Source organism: Ranitomeya imitator, chromosome 1 (assembly GCF_032444005.1).
Source record: "Ranitomeya imitator isolate aRanImi1 chromosome 1, aRanImi1.pri, whole genome shotgun sequence".
Taxonomy (NCBI): domain Eukaryota; kingdom Metazoa; phylum Chordata; class Amphibia; order Anura; family Dendrobatidae; genus Ranitomeya; species Ranitomeya imitator.
In genome coordinates this window covers 1,001,569,807-1,001,596,423 of record NC_091282.1, presented here as the reverse complement: position 1 = coordinate 1,001,596,423, position 26,617 = coordinate 1,001,569,807, and positions in this window count along the sequence as shown.

Here is a 26,617-nt window from a genome sequence, read left to right as displayed (position 1 = left end):
CTGCATCGTTCAGCTGTTGCCGGTGTTTGACGTCTCCTAGCGACCTAAACAGCGACGCTGCAGCGATCGGCTCATTGTCTATATCGCTGCAGCATCGCTTAATGTGACGGTACCTTAACAGTAATTTTCCCCTACATATGGTGTATCAGCATTCTCGTAAGAAATTGCACAAGAAATTTTAATTTCAATTTTCTTCTCTTACCCTTCTGAAAATAAAAAATTGGGGCTCAAGTAACATTTTTGTGAATTTGTTAATTTTTTACTTCCACATTCCTTTAATTCCTGTGAAAATCCTGAAAAGTTATTAAACTTCTTGAATGCTTTTTGAGCACTTTGAGGGGCGTATGCAGTTTTGAGAATGGTGTCATTACTGAGTATTTTCTGTCAAGTAGGCTCCTCAAAGTCTCTTCAAATGTGATTTGGTCCCTAAAAAATGGTTTTGCAAATGTAAAAAAACTTTAAAAAATGATTCAGATGTAAAGTAGATGTATGGGAAATTGTATTTATTAACTTATTTGTGTGATATAAGTATCTGAATTAAGGGTATCAAAATATTATTTGAAAATTGTGAAATTCTTGTAAAATATGTAATAATTTCATAAATAAACGCAAATCATATAGACCAAAATTTACCATGTACATGAAATACAACATGTCACGGAAAAACAATCTCAGAATCACTGGCATATATTCAAGCGTTATTACCATGTAATGTGACACTGGACAGACTTGTAAAATGATCCAAGATAGAAGAACAGCGCTCCAACCGGGTGTTATAATCCAATAAAAGAAGTCTTTATTTCAGCCATGGTAAAACAGCAAACAGCAACGTTTCGACCGCACAATCGGTCTTTTTCAAGCATGTCAGTGTATGAAAAAGTCATGGCAGTATCAGAGTCACCCATCTCTGCATTGGTTGTAGCTTCCATTATTTTGGGCTTGGGTGCACGTCAGTCAGGGTTCAATACAGCACATATAGTATAAAGGTGGCTGACAGCACTCACTTCTTTAGGGCGCTCGTTCCAAGTCCAGGGAACCCTCCTGGATGATGCATATATTCCAAGACTTGAAAAATGAGTCTCAATCATTAATGTAAAAAGTGGCTTGGTCCTTAAGTGGTTAAATGGTAAATTATACAAATTCAGTACAAGTTCAACTCATCCCACAGAAAAACATGCAGTCACATGGTTTTGTTGGCAAAAAACATTAAGATGTTAAAGCTCTTGGAACACAGAAATCTGAAAATGGAAAGAAAAAAGGAAACTGGATGTGGGAGTTAGAGGTTAAAATATTTAGCACAATGGTGTGAAACCATACTTGCCCAATGTCAGTTGCTATTGCATCGCATCTCTTTGCAGATCTTTGAACAAGATGTAATGTTAGACAAATTGCGATCGCAAATGCGGGGTGGGTTAAAAACCCCCCGAATCATGTTCTCTGGGTTTTTAACCCACCCCGCATTTGCGATCGCCGGTAATTAACCGTTTACCGGCGATCGCAAAAAAAAAAAAAAAAAAGCGATCTCTTTTTAATTTCTCTGTCCTCCGATGTGATCGCACATCGGAGGACAGAGAAAAGGGGTCCCAGGTGGCCCCCCAATACTCACCTAGCTCCCCCGATGCTCCTCTTGTCTCCCGGTGGGCGCCGCCATCTTCAAAATGGCGGGCGCATGCGCAGTGCGCCCGCCGGCCGGCACCGGGAGAATCTTTGGGGTCTCGGCTGCCAGGGGTAGCCGAGACCCCAAAGAGCACGATCGGGGTCGGTATTACCGACCCCTGTTTTGCGATCGCCGGTAATTAACTGTTTACCGGCGACCGCAAAAAAAAAAAAAAAAAGTAAAGTGTAATTCTCTGTCCTCTGATGTGATCGCACATCAGAGGACAGAGAAATAGGGGGATTCGGGGACCCTAGCATACTCACCTAGGTCCCTGGATCCTCTTGCTGCTCCTCCTGGCCGCCGGCAGCAAAACATGGCGGACGCATGCCCAGTGCGCCCGCCATCTGTCTCCATCTGCCGGCCGGCAGGAGAACAGCAGTTGGGGCTAAAATTAGGGGTAGGGTTAGGGTTAGGGTTAGGGGTAGGGTTAGGGTTAGGGGTAGGGTTAGGGTTAGGTTAGGGGTAGGGTTAGGGGTAGGGTTAGGGGTAGGGTTAGGTTAGGGGTAGGGTTAGGTTAGGGTTAGGGGTAGGGGTAGGGTTAGGGTTAGGGTTAGGTTAGGGTTAGGTTAGGGGTAGGGTTAGGGGTAGGGTTAGGTTAGGGTTAGGGGTAGGGTTAGGGGTAGGGTTAGGTTAGGGTTAGGGGTAGGGTTAGGGTTAGGGGTAGGGTTAGGGGTAGGGTTAGGGGTAGGGTTAGGTTAGGGTTAGGTTAGGGGTAGGGTTAGGGGTAGGGTTAGGGGTAGGGTTAGGTTAGGGGTAGGGGTAGGGTTAGGTTAGGGGTAGGGCTAGGGTTGGGGCTAAATTTAGGGTTAGGGTTGGGGCTAAATTTAGGGTCAGGGTTGGGGCTAAACTTAGGGTTAGGCTTCTTTCACACTTACGTCGGTACGGGGCCGTCGCAATGCGTCGGCCCGACATACCGACGCACGTTGTGAAAATTGTGCACAACGTGGGCAGCAGCTGTAGTTTTTCAACACATCCGCTGCCCAATCTATGTCCTGGGGAGGAGGGGGCGGAGTTACGGCCACGCATGCGCGGTCAGAAATGGCGGATGCGACGTACAAAAAAACGTTTCATTGAACGTTTTTTTGTGCCGACGCTCCGCCAAAACACAACTGATCCAGTGCACGACGGACGCGACGTGTGGCCATCCGTCACGATCCGTCGGCAATACAAGTCTATGGGCAAAAAACGCATCCTGCGGGCACATTTGCAGGATCCGTTTCTTGTCCAAAACGACGGATTGCGACGGAATGCCAAACGACGCAAGTGTGAAAGTAGCCCTAGGGCTAGGGTTAGGGTTGGGGCTAAAGTTAGGGCTAGGGTTGGGGCTAAAGTTAGGGTTAGAGCTGGGATTAGGGTTAGGGTTTGGATTAGGGTTCGTATTAGGGTTAGGGTTGGCATTAGGGTTACGCTTGGGATTAGGGTTAGGTTTGGGATTAGGGTTAAGGTTAGGGTTGACATTAGGGTTGTTTTGGGGTAAGGGTTGTGATTATGGTTAGGGTTAGTGATTAGGATTATGGATGAGGTTGGGATTAGGGTTAGGGGTGTGTTGGGGTTAGGGTTGGAGCTAGAATTGGGGGGTTTCCACTGTTTAGGTACATCAGGGGTCTCCAAACACGACAGTCAATTTTGCGCTCAAAAAGTCAAATGGTGCTCCCTCCCTTCTGAGCTCTGCCGTGCGCCCAAACAGTGGGTTACCCCCACATATGGGGCATCAGCGTACTCGGGATAAATTGGACAACAACTTCTGGGGTCCAATTTCTCTTGTTACCCTTGTGAAAATAAAAACTTGGGGGCTACAAAATCTTTTTTGTGAAAAAAAAAATATTTTTTATTTTCACGACTCTGCATTCTAAACTTCTGTGAAGCACTTGGGCATTCAAAGTTCTCACCACACATCTAGATAAGTTCCTTGGGGGGTCTAGTTTCCACAATGGGGTCACTTGTGGGGGGTTACTACAGTTTAGGTACATCAGGGGCTCTGCAATCGCAACATAATGCCCACAGACCATTCTATCAAAGTCTGCATTCCAAAAAGGCGCTCCTTCCCTTCCGAGCTCTGCCGTGCGCCCAAACAGTGGTTTACCGCCACATATGGCGCATCAGCGTACTCGGGATAAATTGGACAACAACTATTGCAGTCCAATTTCTCCTGTTACCCTTGTGAAAATAAAAACTTGGGGGCTACAATATCTTTTTTGTGGAAAAAAAAATATTTTTTATTTTCACGACTCTGCATTCTAAACTTCTGTGAAGCACTTGGGCATTCAAAGTTCTCACCACACATCTAGATAAGTTCCTTGGGGGGTCTAGTTTCCAAAATGGGGTCAGTGGGGGGTTACTACAGTTTAGGTACATCAGGGGCTCTGCAATCGCAACATAATGCCCACAGACCATTCTATCAAAGTCTGCATTCCAAAAAGGCGCTCCTTCCCTTACGAGCTCTGCCGTGCGCCCAAACAGTGGTTTACCGCCACATATGGCACATCAGCGTACTCGGGATAAATTGGACAACAACTATTGCCGTCCAATTTCTCCTGTTACCCTTGTGAAAATAAAAACTTGGGGGCTACAATATCTTTTTTGTGGAAAAAAAAATATTTTTTATTTTCACGACTCTACATTCTAAACTTCTGTGAAGCACTTGGGCATTCAAAGTTCTCACCACACATCTAGATAAGTTCCTTGGGGGGTCTAGTTTCCAAAATGGGGTCACTTGTGGAGGGTTTCTACTGGTTAGGTACATCAGGGGCTCTGCAAACGCAACATAATTCCCGCAGACCATTCTATCAAAGTCTGCATTCCAAAACGGCGCTCCTTCCTTCCGAGCTCTGCCGTGCGCCCAAACAGTGGTTTACCCCCACATATGGGGTACCAGCATACTCAGGACAAATTGGACAACAACTTTTGGCGTCCAGTTTCTCTTGTTACCCTTGTGAAAATAAAAATTTGGTGGCTAAAAAATCTTTTTTGTGGAAAAAAAAAATATTTTTTATTTTCACGGCTCTGCATTATAAACTTCTGTGAAGCACTTGGGCATTCAAGGTTCTCACCACACATCTAGATAAGTTCCATGGGGGGTCTAGTTTCCAAATTGGCATCACTTGTGGGGAATTTCTACTGTTTAGGCACATCAGGGGCTCTCCAAACGCGACATGGCGTCCGATCTCAATTCCAGCCAATTCTACATTGAAAAAGTAAAACGGCACTCTTTCTCTTCCAAGCTCTGCGGTGCGCCCAAACAGTGGTTTACCCCCACATATTGGGTATCGACGTACTCAGGAGAAATTGCACAACAACTTTTGTGGTCTAATTTCTCCTGTTACCCTTGTGAAAATAAAAATTTGTGGGCAAAAAGATCATTTTTGTAGAAAAAATGCAATTTTTTTTTTTCACGGCTCTACGTTATAAACTTCTGTGAAGCACATGGGGGTTCAAAGTGCTCGACACACATCTAGATAAGTTCCTTAAGGGGTCTAGTTTCCAAAATGGTGTCACTTGTGGGGGGTTTCCACTGTTTAGGCACATCAGGGGCTCTCCAAACGCGATATGGCGTCCAATCTCAATTCCAGCCAATTCTACATTGAAAAAGTAAAACGGCACTCCTTCTCTTCCAAGCTCTGCGGTGCGCCCTAACAGTTGTTTACCCCCACATATTGGGTATCAGCGTACTCAGGAGAAATTGCACAACAACGTTTGTGGTCTAATTTCTCCTGTTACCCTTGTGAAAATAAGAATTTGTGGGCAAAAAGATCATTTTTGTGTAAACAAAAGCGATTTTTTATTTTCACGGCTCTACGTTATAAACTTCTGTGAAGCACTTGGGGGTTCAAAGTGCTCACCACACATCTAGATAAGTTCCTTAAGGGGTCTAGTTTCCAAAATGGTGTCACTTGTGGGGAGTTTCCACTGTTTAGGTACATCAGGGGCTCTCTAAATGTGACATGGTGTCCGATCTCAATTCCAGCCAATTCTGCATTGAAAAAGTCAAACGGCGCTCCTTCACTTCTAAGTTCTGCGGTGCGCCCTAACAGTGGTTTACCCCCACATATGGGGTATTGGCGTATTCAGGAGAAATTGCATAACAAAATTTATGGTTACATTTCTGTTTGTACACTTGTGAAAATAAAAAAAATGGTTCTGAATTAAGATGTTTGCAAAAAAAAGTTAAATGTTCATTTTTTCCTTCCACATTGTTTCAGTTCCTGTGAAACACGTAAAGGGTTAATAAACTTCTTGAATGTGGTTTTGAGAACCTTGAGGGGTGTAGTTTTTAGAATGGTGTCACACTTCATTATTTTCTATCATATAGACCCCTCAAAATGACTTCAAATGTGATGTGGTCCCTAAAAAAAATGGTGTTGTAAAAATGAGAAATTGCTGGTCAACTTTTAACCCTTATAACTCCCTAACAAAAAAAAAATTTTGTTTCCAAAATTGTGCTGATGTAAAGTAGACATGTGGGAAATGTTATTTATTAACTATTTTTATGACATATCTCTCTGATTTAAGGGCATAAAAATACAAAGTTTGAAAATTGCAAAATTTTAAAAATTTTCGCCATATTTCCGTTTTTTTCATAAATAATCGCAAGTAATATCGAAGAAATGTTACCACTAACATGAAGTACAATATGTCACGAAAAAACAATCTCAGAATCAGCGGGATCTGTTGAAGCGTTCCAGAGTTATAACCTCATAAAGTGACAGTGGTCAGAATTGCAAAAATTGGCCTGGTCATTAAGTACCAAATTGGCTCTGTCACTAAGGGGTTAAGCACTTACTTTCATAAGTTATCAATGCCTGAATTTAAATGTCTGAAGCCTGAAACCAACTATTACTTTTCTCCTTTCTGTGCCCTTATTCTTAATGTTTTAAATATATTGATGTTACATTCTCCAAATTAAATAGCTTAAAGGAAATGGACATTTTCAAGGGCATTTTTTTATTTGCATGCTTGTATTTTGATGATTTGCTTCTTCATTTGTGTTTTGTAGTTGTAAGTAGATAGACGTAGTGATGGGCAAACCCCCCGGATGTTAAAATTAACCTATCCTTACAATTATAGACTGTTCATGACTTTGTCAGTGGCCAAACTTACAAAATCATCAAGGGATCAAGTACTTATTTCCCCCCACTGTGATGTATGGCTTTGTACTCACTCAGCTGTGGTCGAGGTAGTAACAGGAAGCCATTTTCTTAAAAATGTCCAGTCAGGTTTATTAAAACTTCATAAACCTGGGGGCATGGCTAAAATCCCAAGCTGAGCAGATATGTTTTGTGTGAGCTCCTCAAGATTTCTAAGTTTGAGGACAAAAACCTCACATTAAGATGATAATCCGCTCCACCTGAGTCCACAAAGATCTCCCAATCCTTACCACACTTGGAGCCTGAGTTGGGAGAGACCCTGCTGATGTCTGGCACCGATGGAGATCAGAGACCCTGCAGAGAAGAGACGCCATTGGCACTCCTGTTCCTCTCTGATGTTCAGAGGAGAATCGCCTTACATAGGAGACGACTGAACCGTGGAAGCGGTGTAGGCGTGTGGGATGCAGAGACAGATTGGGGTGTGGAGTGAAGGAGGTCCAGTGAGTGTGAGAGAGCCAGTGGAGCTGGGAGGAGGACGCCTGTTACAGCTGCGGTGTGTTTATTGCTTTGCAGCAGTTGGCTCCAGGACATCGGAACTGCGAAGGCTTTAGCAGTGCACAGCCTGGACATATTGCAGCACACTCCTGCTCCCCCTCTCTGTTGTCCCCTCTCGTGACCTGCCTTGTTACTTATGCACAGCTTCATTTATTGTTGGAGGAGTCTAGGGGATCATCTTTAGACGTGGACATAGGGTCACCCCTGGTCCTTTTTTGGTGCCAAAATTGCCATCTTAGAAGATGAAAAGACTATTACAGGGGCATAATGATCTCCCATTAAAATTGCTTGTAAAGGAATTACAACGAACAATTACAACCTATAACTATAAAAGCAATTATTGCTGCACCACCAACATTTATAAATCGCCCCGCAAGCATCTGACTTAATTAAGACCCCTCCCTTTCCCCCTTCTATTTAATAAAGGATAATCTTAAGTTACTACTCAGTGGTGGAAACAGAATTAAAAGACTTTATTGTAGTTACTGTGAAAAAGGAATTCAGTTTGCTCAGACTTTATAGGGTTTCGGGTCACATCCCTAACTAAGAAAGAAATTTTTAACTTGAGGGGGAGTGTTTGCTGATGGAGGAGTGAGACATATGGAGTAGCTGTCTTCTTTCCATGTGTCCCACCATGGCTACATATAAGTAATAAAAGGGACTCTGTCACCTGAATTTGGAGGGAACAATCTTGAGCCATAGGGGTGGGGTTTTCGGGTGTTTGATTCACCCTTTCCTTACCCACTGGCTGCATGCTGGCTGCAATATTGGATTGAAGTTCATTCTCTGTCCTCCATAGTACACGCCTGCGCAAGGCAAGATTTGAGGAAAACATTAATCCTGTAATTAACAGACTAGGCACACCATCTGACCTGGGACACGAACCCAGGATTACTATAGGAGCATTGGGCCTAAGGAACCCTAGCACATTTGTCCCACCAAAAACCAACCATGCAGTTGAAACCTTTGTTAATCTGCTTGACAGGAATATTAAGAAGATCATACATGAACAGCGCCTTGGCCTCCTCCCTGTCCGCCATAACCTTAAGTCTTTGGAAAAACAAGCCCTTGACTCACTTAGTGAGAACAAGAACATTGTTATTAAACCGGCGGACAAGGGGGGAGCCATCATTGTAATGAATAAACATCAATACATTACTGAGGTTAGAAGACAGCTCTCCGATACCAACATGTATAGGAAATTACAGGGAATCCCACATTTGCCATACGTCAGAAAATCAATACTGTGGTCAACAAATATGTTGACTCTAAAACCACTGATGCCAAAACCTGAACTTATCTCATCAATCACCACCTGGTAACTCCGGTACTGTATATTTTACCCAAAATTCACAAAGACCTTCAGAACCCACCGGGCCACCCGATTGTGGCGTCCACAGATTCTATACTGAATCCTCTTTCCATATTTCTTGAAAAGCTGCTTACACCATATACCAAGTCAACCAAATCGTTTATACTAGACACAAGTGATTTTCTTGCCAAAATTCATAACATCTCCAATATTCCACCTGATAGTCTTCTATGCACATTAGATGTAAACAGTTTTTATACCTCAATTACACACGGCAAGGGGATTGAAGCTGTCTCACTTACACTACAAGAAGCCAGCATTGACAAGGACTCCCAGGGTCTCTGTCTAGTCCTACTCAATCTAGTGCTCAGGGAAAATTTCTTTCTCTTTGAAGATTACTTTTTTGTACAGACTTGGGGTCAAACGTGGCCCCTGCTTACGCCAACTTATACATGGACCGGTTCGAACAAGAGTATGTATATCCTAATCTCCAATTTCAAGAACACGCTAAAACCTGGTACAGATATATTGATGATATTTTTTGTATTTGGCAGGGTGCTTACACCAGCCTCCAAGAATTCCACAATAGCATCAATACTGTCAGACCTGAATTATCATTCACACTGCTGTACCACAGCCACGAGATTACATTTCTAGACACTAAAGTACTTAAGGATTCCCTGGGTAACCTTAACACTGGCATTTATACCAAGCCAACGGACTGCAACAGCCTCCTGCTCTACAATAGTCGTCACCCTAAATCCACTAAGGAAAGCCTCCCTAGATCTCAATTTAAAAGAGTATCCAGAATTGTTTCTAATCCAGTAGTCAGAGCGAATAGGATACAGGAGATATCCAACAAGTTTAAAGCCCGGAATTATCTCACTAACCTCCTTGACACTGAGTCCACTCGGGTGCTCAATGAGACAGAAAATGCAACAATTAATCCACAAAAAAAATCAAAGACTTCCCTTTGTACATAGCCACCACCCCACAATGCAAAAGATACACAACCTTATCCGGGGACACCGGCCATTATTAAATAAGGCTTACCCAACCATTCCCATCTTCAAAGATCCCCCACTTATGTGTACCAGAAGACCTAAAAACATTCGGGATAGTGTGGTACGAGCTGATCTAGGCACTTTAAAGACATCAACTACAATGACACTTACTGGACATAAACGTACAGGGACCTTCCCCTGCCTAAATTGCATGTGCTGCTCAAATAAAAAATGACTAAGAAGGGGGCACCACGGACTATACAGTGGGATCACCCTGACCTCCAACCATGTATATTAGAAAGCAGCAAAGAGAAAAAGTGAGGGTCATATACAATGGGGATCACCACACATTGGATTTAGCAAAATAGAACAATTTTTATTACACTGAAAAACAGATGAAACAAGCAATACAGAAAACAGACAGTTAAAAACAATTAAAAAAGCAACACACTTGTTCCTTAGAAGCAAAGCCCATAATAAGGCCTACACCTGCGCTAAAGCGAATAAGGTAATATCCAATAGAAAAAAATGCCTATATGGACACCACTGTGCATACACTAATGATACAGATGAGAAGACCCATAGGTAAGTATATGAGATGTAGACAATAAGGGACAATCCTATGCCACAATAATACTACGTAATACAGTTTTCTCCCCAAAATACTGCTGAAAATACAGCCACAAAATACTGACCCTCAAAAGTGCAAATCCCTTACTTTAGCATGCACAGAGGACTGAAGCCTCACCAATATCCTTCAGTAGGACAGCAGGCAAGTAAGCCTGCACAGAGTCCTATGTGCAGCCATGAGATACAATACCATAAACGTGTAAGACACAGTCAGTAGCGCAGGTGGAGCGTGGGTCTACAGAATTAAAAGAAACTGTTCCCATCAGACTGACTTCCTCTGAGAGTCCCGTGAACTTACGTCCTGATTCCGTGAGAGAGGCTATCCCAAAAAGGTAATCACACAGGCCTTTGTGTCAGCTAGGGATAGTAGAAGGGAAGATTTATTACTACCACAAGTAGGGTACGTAATAGGCCACTTGGCATTGTCACATCATTTAACAATCAGTGGGAGGATGTACGGGGTATTCTCTCCAAGTATTGGAACATACTACTAGGGGAGTCCAAGTTACAACCTTTTATTTCTACACGGCCCAGTTTGATTTCACGAAGGGCTAGACATTTGAGGGATGTCCTCAGCCACAGCCATTTTCAGCGACCTGTTAAACAGCTAAGCAGGGGGATTAAAATGAGGGGGACTTTCCCTTGTGGGAGTTACAATATCTGCCCCTTCATTGCTGGTGACGAGCTAACATCTTTACCATCTCCTCTGTCACAGATGCCCATCAGAATGTACTTTAATTGCAAATCACGAAATCTAGTTTACGCTTTAGTATGTCCATGCCCTAAAGTATATGTTGGACAGACAACTCAAGAGTTAAGGAAACGCATCCAACAACATTTCTCCAATATTACAACGGCTAGAAATGACAAGACTAAAGGAAAAACTTTGACGTCGGTGGCAGCACACTACCTGGAGACTCATGGTGCTAAATGGAAAGGAACTAAGATTCTGGGATTGGAAGGGATCCGGACCAACATCAGATGTGGAGACATTTCCTTGGAGCTCTTGAGGCGGGAATCCAAGTGGATTTGTGAACTAAACAGCGTCACGCCTCTCGGTTTGAATGAGGACTTGCTCTTTACGGGCTTTTATAAACAGCTTTGAACGGTTATAAGTGTTGTGTCCTGGTTGTGTCCTCTTTGGATCAATCTGTGCCTATATGGACATCATTTTCTCCTATATGGACACCACTCCGGTATTGTATCTTGTAAGCCCTCTAGTGTGATTTTGCACAATACCTTCGTCTATTTTGGAAAATCATTGGATGTGTATCTGAATCGCTTGGGGAGGATGGATCTGTTTGTGTACCTATGGGCAACCATGGAGGCTCTTTACATGGTCTGGGGTGTGTATTCCAGGGACTGTCATTCAGGGACAAGAGCGTATATAAATTTTTTAATTTTTTAAATTTTTTATTTATTTTTTTTCCCCCCCACAGGGCACTTGCTGTCCAAATGATATTGGTTCTATGTCGCAACATCATTATCCCTTTTGGCATATGAAATAAGATTGCTAATAGTGTTTTTTTTATATATACACATGTGCTATGATATGTTATCCATATACATTCTTATTCAGAAGTGATGTACTATGGCTGATTTATAGCCTTTTGTGAATGTATATTATCTTCATTAAATTGTTGTGGTTATTCGACGGAGTAGCTCTCAATTTGGAATATATGGCTTACGTTTGAGGACTTTTTTGGCCCTTACGTAGCTATGCATATTCTACATGGCACGTATAGTACCAGTGATCAATGACCAAAGTTTACTGGGTGTGTGTGTGGGGGGGTGTATATATATATATATATATTTTTTTTTTATATGCACTATTATATCTTGTCCTGCGTTCGTCCTTGGCACTTTGGCACCGTCCATTGTGGTGCTTTTTTGCCCCTCTCCCTCTCTTTTTGTGCTCCCGGAGTGTAGAGTATGATGTATATAGCTCTCTGTAAGACAGGCATGTTTAAGCCTGCACAATTAGATCTTTGTTAGATATCAATTTATTTCCACGCTTTGAGGCCTATATCAGTACTGCGTTATCCTTCACAATCACTTAGGTGTTTGGAGAGGGGGATGGGCATTTCCCGTACTGTGCATTCTTATTCTTATCTCTTATATATATAGTCTGCCTTTTTGTCCGCTTTGAGAGCTGTGGCACTGCCTCTCTTTTTTTTTTTTTTTGTTATTCCATCCATTTTTGTCATGGACAGATAATATGATTAGAAAAATAACCTCCGGCACTCAAAATCAATTCCACACTTGTTTCAAACGAAGACAGGAGGTAGTGTACCGTCTTCGTTTGACACACGCCGATTGCGTGCAGAGCTACAGTGCCAGTATAAGTGTGAGCCGGATGGCTTTTTGGTATATCTTGGCAGCTTATCCTTGTGAAATAGACTTCCTTGAAAAAGGCAAAATTTGCCGTAACGTTGGATACTTTTTATGTCTATTTTTCATGAATATCGGCTGAGTGTTGAAGATAAATAAAATATTCTTTTCTCAAGAAAGAAACAAGTGTGGAATTGATTTTGAGTGCCAGAGGTTATTTTTCTTATCATATGACTATTTTTTCCTCTGGGCACCAATTCTTAGTGAGTGCGCCACTATTGACTGTTCAGATAATATGATTGCTATTGTCCTATTCAGGACAGATAGTATTTAGGTCTGTCATACCATTTATTTGTGCAAATTGAGAGTGGGTTTATAAGCGCCGCCCTTCACACATTCTGTGTTTCGTATATGGGCGGGTAGGGAGTACGGGCACCCTTTGTGCGCTCCCTTCTCCTTAGCACTGTTTGTGCAGCTTTAGTGTGAGGGAGACATCCTTGACACCTGCGTAATGTCTATTAGGTTGAAACCTTTACACGCATGCAGGATAGAGTCTGTTTGCATGGGTTACTATGGGATCCCAGTTGAGGGGTGGTCACTGCGCGTAATTGCGCAGTTGAATCTGATACTTAACCCTCTTTTTTCTGGAGAGACAGCGCGGATCATATGTTCCCATGAAAGACAGACCTTATGGAGTTGTGCAATATTATGGATTTATAAACGCCTATTATTTGTATATAAGTGTCGTCTTTTGTACACACTTATGACACATACCTACTGTTCATATGGTGTGGCTGTAGCATCATTGATTTATGCACATTTGGGAAGTGTGTGTATAAGCGCCGCTTGTATTCATTCATTGTTTATATAGGGTGGCTAAGGAAGATGGTCACTCCCTGTATGTGTGCAAAGTGGGTGGATGCCCTCCCCCTCAGCATTTACACTGCAGCCCAGAGGAACAGAGACACTCATGACGTCGGCCTCTGTACCTAGCTGCAGTGATGTATGTTTACACTGAGTTACCATGGAACCTCGTTAGGGGGCAGTCATTGTGCGCATCTGCGCAGTTGAACACAATACCAGGAAGTACTCCACTGAGGCTCACATGCGGCGACCTGCACACATCTGCAACTGGAAAATCCTGATGGAACTTGTATATAAGGTAAACAGTCATGGTGGTAGGCACCCCTGACGAAGCCTCCTCTGTGGGGCGACACGCGGGGTCTCCACTCCACCTGCGCTACTGACTGTGTCCTTACACGTTTATGGTATTGTATCTCATGCCTGCACATAGGCTTACTTGCCTGCTGTCCTACTGAAGGATATTGGTGAGGCTTCAGTCCTCTGTGCATGCTAAAGTAAGGGACTTGCTCTTTTGAGGGTCAGTATTTTGTGGCTGTATTTTCAGCAGTATTTTGGGCAGAAAACTGTATTACGTAGTATTATTGTGGTATAGGATTGTCCCTTATTGTCTACATCTCATATACTTACCTATGGGTCTTCTCATCTGTATCATTAGTGTATGCACAGTGGTGTCCATATAGGCATTTTTTTCTATTGGATATTACCTTATTCGCTTTAGCGCAGGTGTAGGCCTTATTATGGGCTTTGTTTCTAAGGAACAAGTGTGTTGCTTTTTTAATTGTTTTTAACTGTCTGTTTTCTGTATTGCTTGTTTCATCTGTTTTTCAGTGTAATAAAAATTGTTCTATTTTGCTAAATCCAATGTGTGGTGATCCCCATTGTATATGACCCTCACTTTTTCTCTAATGTGCTACTCAAATGTGATAAAGGACAATGAAGTAGTGCACCCACGGACTGGTAAGTCATATCGCATCAAGGATTATTACACTTGTAATACCAACTTTGTGACCTACATTATCAAATGTCCCTGCGGGCTACTATATGTAGGGGAAACAACACAAACAATAAGAGAACGGATATCCAGCCACAAATCCACAATTCGGTGTGAGAAACTGTGGCTTCCCCTCCCCCTTCACTTTAAGGAGGCTAAACACAGTGTGGCCCAATTGCGCTTCCAGGTTGTGGAGAAGGTTCCCCACCCTAGGAGAGAGGGCAACCACGTGAAATTACTAAAACAACGTGAAACATTCTGGATATACACTCTTGATACCTTATATCCACGTGGTCTTAAACGAGAAATAGATTGGCTAACCTGATTTTGTTTTTCATATAGATGAACTGACCTTACGCACATATAACATCTGCAACCTGTACATCAATGACGGTAAGACGCATACCCCAACAAAACCATGTGGTTAACTCCATTTCATTTTTTTTTCATTTTTTTGATTTGTTCATTCTTTTTATTTCATTTGTTCATTTCATTCATTTATTCATTATTTTTTAAAATATTTTTTTTAAAAAACATTTCATTTTTTTGGTTATTTCGTCTAATTTTTCAGTCATTTTACGCTATTTTTTCCTTTTTTCGTTTTTTTTGTTTTTTTCTTTTCCCATTTCTTTTCAATTTATTTCCTGAATTTCCCTCGTTTTTAGTTCATTTCCCTCTTTCATTTTCCTTTTTCCTAATTTATGGTTATTTTTCATACAAGTATATTGTTCTCAATATGATTAACTGCTTTCCTCCCTTCTTCTATGCATATAGTTTGGACTCCTACCATTTATCTGTTTATTTATATGTTAGTGGCTAATAATATGAATTGTTTCCCAGAGGGGTCACCATTACATTGTCTACAAACTATCTGGTTATCTTTATCTAAAGAATATTGGTACAACATGCCTTTCTTCCTATCACATTAAACATTATAACACCAAGTCCCCACCATATGTAACCACACAGGTGCTTTTACACATATACCCAAGCAGCTAAATTCTCTATCATATGCCACTGCGCAGACGCCAACACCCTTTTCATAACACTGAAGCTCTTAGCTGCAGTCACTAGGAACTGCACAGGCGCCGGCACACTCTATGCCTCTGCATAGCTCCCTCCGTACAGACTGCGCAAGCGCGTACAAACGAGATCCACTGCGCAGGCGCCGCAATCAGGACACAGCGCGCAGGCGTGGCCCTGCATCTGACAAGCACGTACGACAATATCCACTGCTCAGGCGCCGCTACCAGGACACAGTGCGCAGGCGCAGCCCTCCATCTGACCGAAGTAAATTTACTTTCGGTTTTGCACAAGTGCGCTCTGCGCATGCGCTCGCGTGTACCGCATATCCGGTCCTATGACCGGCTGGAGCCGTATTTAAACATGGTGGTTAACATCATTAGCAGCCTTCCCTCTGCCTAGGCACGGACTGTGTCGGCACATCCCTCTCATCCACCAATGCTGGCTCTGCATTCCAGGATCTGTAACCACAAGGAAGTGAGTCACCATCGCCCTCCCAGATAAGTAGTGGATCTACCTACACTGATCCTCAACATTACTTTCCTTTCCACAGCGCCACTGTTTGCTGGTCTCCCTGGGACATTTAATTCCACACAGTGACCCTGCAACCTGACCCTTATATAGGCAAAACAGGTACTATACTCTTTCTCTAAATCTACATGGGGACATCTGGCGACACCTTATCCCTGGCATCTTACACTATGTTTGCTACTTTCTCTAAAGCCATACGCAACTACCCTATAACTCTATTCTGAGCCGGGACCACGCTTACAGTACACTGGCAGGTATAGCATTAAGACTATGCCATTTTTATATTTATGCTAAATCCATTATTTACCTACCATGTCTACAATATCTTATGCTCCAAAAGCAGAGATAAGGGATAGTCTCTTGCTCTCTTACTCCGGAGTCTATAGATCATGTATATTCACTATAGCCACTTCAGGTATCACTTCAGATTGTTTCATCGCCACACAGTGTTATACCGTGTATATATATTAGCTTTGGTACCTTACATAATATTGTTCATTGCAGGTATATCCGACTGGGTCCCTTATCAAATTTTCCTAGCCAAACAACATACTAACCTGTACACAACAAATTTATTCTCTGGGTATGTTCAATGTTCTTATCCGTCTATATGTTTTACACTTTGCTTCTGCTAAACCTGTCTCTTCTTTCAAGGTCCTTATGATTTATAAACCCTCCCCTTACTCTATTGGTGGAATTGAACATGTATCTTTATTTTGGCAAATGGACCTCATCTTAGCAAACTCTCTTGACAGTTATTCGTATAATTGTATATACGCTCTTGCCATTGTACATATGTATATTTATATTTTGTCTGATTATGTCTTTTTTGCTGTCTTTTTTTGGTTCACCGCAGCGATATTGTGAACAAGGCCGTGGGTTGGCCGAAACGTTATTTTGTCTATCGCTTCAACATGAACTTTCACTTGTGAATAAAACTTTACACTTTTTCAAACAACTTTCAATATACGAGTGCAGTGATTACTTTATTCTACAGAATGTTACAAGACAGGGCTGTCCGTTGTCCGCCACTATTGTATGTATTAATCATGGAACATTTGGCAGGATTAAAGATTCAATCAGAAGAACATAAATTAGCACTCTTTGCTGACGATGTACTTATGTATGTCACTTTCCCTGTCGTTAGCTTACCAAACATCTTCTCAGAAATACACAAATTTGTATCTTTGAGTAACTTCAAATTTAACTCTGATAAGTCAGAAATTTTTAATATTTCACCACAACCATCTCTGGTTTATCAGTTGAGCTCCTCCTTCCTGTTTAAGTGGCTCTCTAACTCTCTCACATATTTGGGCATAAAAATAACTGCTAAAACATCACAATTATATGATGCTAAATGTAAAATTGCCCTATATTTGACGGAACTTGAACTGGAGAAAAGGAATACATTACATTTATTTTGGCTTGGAAGGATTAATACGATTAAAATGGATTTCTTACTGCACCTTCTATATTTTTTCCAAACCATCTCTTTATTCCTCCCAGCTTTCTTTTTTCTCTAGACTCAAGAAAGCAATAATGAGATTTGTATGGTCCAGTAAGCAACCACGACTGTCTTACTACCTATCAAGTAAATCTAAACAAACAAGGGGATTAGGTCTTCCAAATTTCTTGTTATATAATTATGCCTCACTTGGAACTTGTATATGAGACCTATTCCACCATAAAAATAGTAAAAAATGGGTAGACTTGGAGATGAAGCTCTCACCAAATAACCCTCTGGCGACTTTGTGGATGGGAGAGAACACAGGCAAACATGCTTGTGCTCTCCCCTTTCTTACGAAAAATTTGGCTCTGTTCCTTAAACATGGTAACAAAAAAATTAATATACAGTGGGGCAAAAAAGTATTTAGTCAGTCAGCAATAGTGCAAGTTCCACCACTTAAAAAGATGAGAGGCGTCTGTCATTTACATCGTAGGTAGACCTCAACTATGGGAGACAAACTGAGAAAAAAAAATCCAGAAAATCACATTGTCTGTTTTTTTAACATTTTATTTGCATATTATGGTGGAAAATAAGTATTTGGTCAGAAACAAACAATCAAGATTTCTGGCTCTCACAGACCGGTAACTTCTTCTTTAAGAGTCTCCTCTTTCCTCCACTCATTACCTGTAGTAATGGCACCTGTTTAAACTTGTTATCAGTATAAAAAGACACCTGTGCACACCCTCAAACAGTCTGACTCCAAACTCCACTATGGTGAAGACCAAAGAGCTGTCAAAGGACACCAGAAACAAAATTGTAGCCCTGCACCAGGCTGGGAAGACTGAATCTGCAATAGCCAACCAGCTTGGAGTGAAGAAATCAACAGTGGGAGCAATAATTAGAAAATGGAAGACATACAAGACCACTGATAATCTCCCTCGATCTGGGGCTCAACGCAAAATCCCACCCCGTGGGGTCAGAATGATCACAAGAACGGTGAGCAAAAATCCCAGAACCACGCGGGGGGACCTAGTGAATGAACTGCAGAGAGCTGGGACCAATGTAACAAGGCCTACCATAAGTAACACACTACGCCACCATGGACTCAGATCCTGCAGTGCCAGACGTGTCTCACTGCTTAAGCCAGTACATGTCCGGGCCCGTCTGAAGTTTGCTAGAAAGCATCTGGATGATCCAGAGGAGTTTTGGGAGAATGTCCTATGGTCTGATGAAACCAAACTGGAACTGTTTGGTAGAAACACAACTTGTCGTGATTGGAGGAAAAAGAATACTGAGTTGCATCCATCAAACACCATACCTACTGTAAAGCATGGTGGTGGAAACATCATGCTTTGGGGCTGTTTCTCTGCAAAGGGGCCAGGACGACTGATCCGGGTATATGAAAGAATGAATGGGGCCATGTATCGTGAGATTTTGAGTGCAAACCTCCTTCCATCAGCAAGGGCATTGAAGATGAAACGTGGCTGGGTCTTTCAACATGACAATGATCCAAAGCACACCGCCAGGGCAACGAAGGAGTGGCTTCGTAAGAAGCATTTCAAGGTCCTGGAGTGGCCTAGCCAGTCTCCAGATCTCAACCCTATAGAAAACCTTTGGAGGGAGTTGAAAGTCCGTGTTGCCAAGCGAAAAGCCAAAAACATCACTGCTCTAGAGGAGACCTGCATGGAGGAATGGGCCAACATACCAACAACAGTGTGTGGCAACCTTGTGAAGACTTACAGAAAATGTTTGACCTCTGTCATTGCCAGCAAAGGATATATTACAAAGTATTGAGATGAAATTTTGTTTCTGACCAAATACTTATTTTCCACCATAATATGCAATAAAATGTTAAAAAAACAGATAATGTGATTTTCTGGATTTTCTTTTTCTCAGTTTGTCTCCCATAGTTGAGGTCTACCTATGATGTAAATTACAGATGCCTCTCATCTTTTTAAGTGGTGGAACTTGCACTATTGCTGACTGACTAAATACTTTTTTGCCCCACTGTATCTTCCATACCTGACCCCTTAACACAAGTCTTTGATAATCCAGCTTTCCCTACAGGCTTAAGTAAAATTATTTTCCTACAAAAACATAAAGACAATCATCCGAGTTTATTATTACATAGATCACTCGAGAAAAAGACCCTTACAGACAATTTTCTTGGGAACCAAACCCCCATTAGGCTCATGGTTCTTTTATGAACAACTTAAAAGTTTTATTAGCACAATATCTAAACAAACCAACATTTCTAGGCCACTCACTTCTTTTGAACTTGGGTGTCTGGGGGAGAGCCCTTTAGACCACACAATTTCTCTTCTGTATAAGATATTTCAAGAAAATCAAATGACTTCACATGATCCTCCTTCATTCTTTTCTAAGTGGAAAGCAAACCATTGATGCCTCGGGACCAATCCAGGAGTCTCCTTTTCAGTTGCAGATCCTCATTACGCTCAACATGCAAGGAAAGAAGTTACAAATTGCTGACTCGGTGGTACAGATGTTCATCCGCTGGTCACCAGATGTTCCCCACAACGCCAGACGTATGTTGGAGGTGTTGGAAGGAAAAGGGCACATATTCACATATATAGTGGTCATGTCCGCCTAATAAAAACTTCTGGTCGGCTGTTTTTGATCTATATAATAAATTGTCTCTCTATGAAAATCTGCCCACAATGGAAATGGCCATACTATCTTTCTGTGACATTCCCATCTCCAAATTTGAGAAAGGCTTACTTAGACATTTATTAACAGCCTCACGAAATCTAATTCCCCGCTACTGGAAACAAACAAAGTTCCTTTCTCGCTCTGATTTTGTTTCAGAACTTAATCATATTTTCAGAATTGAGTGATTGATAGGTCAAAGCACTGGAAATTCAGACAAGATCTACAATATATGGACACCTTAGATTACATTTAGGGAGACTGAGGAACTGACTGTCTAGTTAAATAAAATGGCCTAACGGAAACAAACTAACTTATGTTTTTAATACTCTCTAAAGTGAAAATTTAGACCATGACTAGTAGTAATAATTGCAGAAATAAGATGTGTTGAGCGAAAAACCAGATCTTCCCTCACCTTCTCCTCCTGAAACCCCTTGCAATTACCGAATTTCTCTTTCTACTATACCCCTTCTCAACTGTCTCTAGCCTATTCTACTCCATATTTTTTCTTATCCCCCACTTTTTTTTCCGCTTTCTCTTTATTTATTTAACAAAATATAAATAGACCAGTAGCGCTTCTACCCTCAAGAACCCGCAGCAAGTAATGATACAAATCCACCCTTTTGTATCGTAGTCTATGAAAATGATAGATAATATAATACCTGCCCTGGGTAAAAAAATCCTCCACTCTATATGACCAAATGTTACCACAAGAAAGATATAGAATTTACCAGACACTGACCCTATTATTGTGAAATTAACCACAAAGTAGCGAAAACAACGCTATGTAAGAAACCAGGATAGTTTTATCTCAAAATACATGGATGTTGCAAATGATATGGACTTTTACCTCTATTATCTACAGTGGTGACATGGGATCTTCTTATAGTGCTCTGTTGTGAATCCCGTTCTTGGTTGTAAGTAGTATTTTTGTGAGTTCTGCTCTTGGGCTCCTCCTGTGGTCTTTAGCGGTATTACTGCTTCTTGGATTTAGCTTCTCAGCTGTTTCTTTGATTGTCTTTTGGGCTTGGCTATATTATTCTGGCCTTAGCCCTCATTCAATGCCAGTTGTCAATTGTCTCTGCCTGGAGTCATTGCTCTTTGGATTGTCCTGACACTCTGACCAAGTTCTGCAAAGCTAAGTCCTTCCATGTCCTTTGCAGTTCACTTATAGTGGACTTGTTGTTTTGTACTGTCTTGTTTTTTGTTCATTTGTCCAGTTTACCAGTATGGATCTATTTAGCTAAACTGGAAGCTCTGGGCAGCAGAGTTTGCCCTCCACACCTTTAGTTAGGTGTGGAGATTTTTGCATTTCTCTGCGGTGGACTTTTTCTAGTTTTTTCTACTGACCGCACAGAGCTCTTTTCTGTACTTTCCTTTTTAGCTAGAAGTGGCCTCCTGTGCTCAATCTTGTTTCATACTACGTATGTCATTTCCTTCTCCTCTCACAGTCATTACATGTGGGGGGCTGCTTTTCCTTTGGGGATTTTCTCTGAGGCAAGATAGTTTTCCTGCTTCTATCTTTAGGGGTAGTTAGCTCTTAGGCTGTGACGAGTTGCCTAGGGAGCGTTAGGAGCAATCCACGGCTGCTTCTAGTTGTGTGTTGAGCTTAGGGTCTGCGGTCAGTATAGATACCACCTGCTCAGAGCTAGTCTCATGTCGCTCCATAATCACCAGAGCCCAACAGTACAACTGGCCAAAATTGAACTGAATGCCTCTCAAAAGAAGGAAAAGAAAAGGAGTTTTGAGTCATTTTTTTTCTTGGGTTTGTTTTGTCTTTTTTTTTCCTCTTGATTTCTGGGTGATTCTGGATTTGGATGCAGGCATGGATGTTCAAGGGTTATTTTCTCGTGTGGATCAGCTTGCTGCAAGAGTACAGAGTATCCAAGATTTTGTTGTTCAGACTCCGGCCTTAGAGCCTAGAATTCCTACTCCGGATTTGTTTTACGGGGATAGATCTAAGTTTCTGAACTTTAAAAATAATTGCAAATTGTTTTTTGCTCTGAAACCCCGTTCCTCTGGTGATCCCATTCAGTAAGTAAAGATTGTTATTTCTCTGCTACGTGGTGATCCTCAGGACTGGGCATTCTCTCTTGAGTCAGGGAATCCGGCATTGCTTAATGTAGATGCATTTTTTCAATTGCTCGGATTATTGTATGACGAACCTAACTCTGTAGAGCATGCTGAGGAAACAGCAGAGTTATACTGCCAGAAATTTAGAAAATGGTCTGTGCTCACTGGATGGAATGAGGACGCTCTGGCAGCCATTTTCAGGAAGGGTCTTTCTGAAGCCCTTAAAGATGTTATGGTGGGGTTTCCCACGCCTATTGGTTTGAGTGAATCTATGTCTCTAGCCATTCAGATTGATCGTCGCCTGCGTGAACGCAGGGTGGTGCACCATATGGCAGTGTCCTCTGAGCAGAGTCCTGAGTCCATGCAATGTGACAGGATTTTGGCTAGAGTGGAACAGAGGGGATACAGACGTCAGAATGGGTTGTGTTTTTACTGTGGTGATTCAGCTCATGCTATTTCTGATTGCCCTAAGCGTATTTAGAGGGTCGCCAGATCTGTTACCATTAGTGCTGTGCACCCTAAATTTCTCCTGTCTGTGACCCTGATTTGCTCATTGTCATCTTTTTCTGTCATGGCATTTGTGGATTCAGGTGCTGCTCTGAACTTAATGGACTTAGAATTCGCTAGGCGCTGTGGTTTTTCTTTGCAGCCTTTGCAGAGTCCCATACCCTTGAGGGGTATTGATGCTACACCATTGGCCAAGAATAAACCTCAGTATTGGACTCAGCTGACTATGTGCATGACTCCTGCACATCAGGAAGATTGCCGTTTTCTGGTGCATAATTTACATGATGATGTTGTACTGGGTTTTCCATGGTTACAAGTACACAATCCAGTGCTGGATTGGAAATCAATGTCTGTGACTAGTTGGGGTTGTCAAGGGGTACATAGTGACGTTCCTCTGATGTCTATTTCCTCTTCCCTCTCTTCTGATGTTCCTGAATTTTTGTCGGATTTCCAGGATGTATTCGATGAGCCCAAGTCCAGTTCCCTTCCTCCACATAGGGACTGTGATTGTGCTATTGACTTAATTCCTGGTTGTAAATTCCCTAAAGGCCGACTTTTCAATCTGTCTGTACCAGAGCATGCCGCCATGCGGAGCTATGTTAAGGAGTCTTTAGAGAAGGGGCATATTCGGCCGTCTTCGTCACCATTGGGAGCGGGATTCTTTTTTGTTGCCAAGAAGGATGGCTCCTTAAGACCCTGTATTGATTATCGCCTTCTTAATAAGATCACGGTCAAATTCCAATATCCTTTACCTTTGCTCTCTGATTTATTTGCTTGGATTAAGGGGGCTAGTTGGTTTACCAAGATTGACCTTCGAGGGGCATATAATCTTGTTCGTATTAGAAAGGGTGACGAATGGAAAACTGCATTCAATACGCCCGAAGGCCATTTTGAATACCTGGTGATGCCTTTCGGGCTTTCTAATGCACCTTCTGTGTTTCAGTCCTTTATGCATGATATTTTCCGCAATTATCTTGATCAATTCTTGATTGTGTATCTGGATGATATTTTGATTTTTTCTAATGATTGGGAGTCTCATGTGAAGCAGGTCACGATGGTGTCCCAGATCCTTCGTGATAATGCTCTATTTGTGAAGGGGTCTAAGTGCCTATTTGGAGTTCTGAAGGTTTCATTTTTGGGGTTTATTTTTTCCCCTTCGTCTATAGAAATGGATCCTGTTAAGGTCCAAGCCATTCATGACTGGATTCAACCCACATCTGTGAAGAGTCTTCAAAAATTTTTGGGTTTTGCTAATTTTTATCGCCGTTTCATTGCTAACTTCTCTAGTGTGGTTACACCCCTGACCGATCTGACTAAGAAAGGCGCTGATGTGACTAAATGGTCCTCTGAGGCTGTTGAGGCTTTTCAGGAACTTAAACGCCGATTTACTTCTGCCCCTGTCTTGCATCAGCCGGATGTTTCTCTTCCTTTTCAGGTTGAGGTTGACGCTTCTGAGATTGGGGCAGGGGCTGTTTTGTCACAGAGGAATTTTGGATTCTCGTTTTTCAAGGCGGATACTTCAGTATCTTGTCAAGTGGAAGGGTTATGGCCAGGAGGATAATTCTTGGGTTGTTGCCTCCGATGTTCATGCCGCCGAGTTGGTTCGTGCTTTCCATTTGGCTCATCCTGATCGGCATGGGGGCTCTGGTGAGGGTTCAGTGACCCCTCCTCAAAGGGGGGTACTGTTGTGAATTCCGTTCTTGGTTGTAAGTAGTATTTTTGTGAGTTCTGCTCTTGGGCTCCTCCTGTGGTCTTTAGTGGTATTACTGCTTCTTGGATTTAGCTTCTCAGCTGTTTCCTTTGATTGTCTTTTGGGCTCGGCTATATTAGACTGGCCTTAGCCCTCATTCAATGCCAGTTGTCAATTGTCTCTGCCTGGAGTCATTGCTCTTTGGATTGTCCTGACCAAGTTCTGCAAAGCTAAGTCCTTCCATGTCCTTTGCAGTTCACTTATTGTGGACTTGTTGCTTTGTACTGTCTTGTTTTTTGCTCATTTGTCCAGTTTATCAGTATGGATCTATTTAGCTAAACTGGAAGCTCTGGGCAGCAGAGTTTGCCCTCCACACCTTTAGTTAGGTGTGGAGATTTTTGCATTTCTCTGCGGTGGACTTTTTTCTAGTTTTTTCTACTGACCACACAGAGCTCTTTTCTGTACTTTCCTTTTTAGCTAGAAGTGGCCTCCTGTGCTCAATCTTGTTTCATACTAAGTATGTCATTTCCTTCTCCTCTCACAGTCATTACATGTGGGGGATTTTCTCTGAGGCAAGATAGTTTTCCTGCTTCTATCTTTAGGGGTAGTTAGCTCTTAGGCTGTGACGAGCTGCCTAGGGAGCGTTAGGAGCAATCCACGGCTGCTTCTAGTTCAGTCAGTATAGATACCACCTGCTCAGAGCTAGTCTCATGTCACTCCATAATCACCAGACCATAACAGTGCTCTTTATGGAAGATGTCGGCTGTGACCGCGGGTCCGATGGTAATCTTCAGGTAGACCAGCTTTGGGCGCTGCCCCGGCCGGTGGCAAAACGCTCCAGGCTCGCCTACCACGTGGAATGAATGAGCGCTTGAGTAGCCGCTAGGTTCTCTGCTGAAGCAGGACCTTCCGTGACGTCGCGGTCACGTGAATGTTCACGTGACTAGGCTAAGGGAAGCGAAATGGACCAATTCCAACGCGTTTCGGAACTAACGTGTTCCTCCCTGAGCCGACATCTTCCATAAAGAGCACTATAAGAAGATCCCACGTCACCACTGTAGATAATAGAGGTAAAAGTCCATATCATTTGCAATATCCATGTATTTTGAGACAAAACTATCCTGATTTCTTACATAGCGTTGTTTTCGCTACTTTGTGGTTAATTTCACAATAATAGGGTCAGTGTCTGGTAAATTCTATATCTTTCTTGTGGTAACATTTGGTCATATAGAGTGGAGAATTTTTTTACCCAGCGCAGGTATTATATTATCTATCTTTTTATTTATTTATTTATTTTTCTTAAATTCCCATTTACTTATCATTTAATTATAGCACACACCATTTTTAGTGATGGGTTGTTAGGGGATCTTACGTATTATAACTTATAACATTTTTGTAGTATTCTATAAACCTTCATTTACAGTTCTTCTGTAACCTAATATTTGAGCAATAGATCTCTGATTCCAAGTACACAGTAGAGTCGATGTTGTTATCTCAGGATTTCCTTTATTGATTTAATTGCAAAACATGTTATATCAATGACTAAGCGGTTGTGTTAAATACGGTAGATGTTAAGTATAAACTTACTTTAAAGAATATCGTTAATACCTATGTATTGTAGAACAAGCTATATGATTGTTTATTAATAACGATTGAACTTGAATTGCCTATCTAATTCAATAAACTTGATTTACGAAAACTTCATAAATCTGCTTAAGCATAAGCAAAACAAAAGATACCCTTCTCTGGAACAAAGTGAAAACAAACAGAAAATTACAAGTCTATATATTAGTGTGGGTCCACCCACTCAGGTCAGGGTCTTGAGCAAACACACTGGAGACCTCCACACCTCCAATCACAGACACTGAATGAGACATTTGGTTTCCATTTTGCCAAACCATGTCCCTGGGGTGGGGATATGTGAGCATTTATTCCCACCCACCTATTTTGAATGCTCATAGATCCCAGCCCTGGAATACCCTAATAACTCTCTTAATGCTATATGTACTGGAGCATGCTTCCCGAGCGCACATCACTGAAGCTATTAACCTCGATGATACATATGTCCCCTCAAGGACCTGTCCGGCGACCAACTTACATACCGCTTATTTGCACAAAGCCGAGGGTCTTGGAATCTTCTGCCATCAAGCAGTAGATTCTCGACAGAGCCTCACCATTGTTTTGCAGTTTCCCTGGCCTTTTCTCCACAAGGAAGTTATAATTGTTAGAATTAGTGATGAGCAAATATACT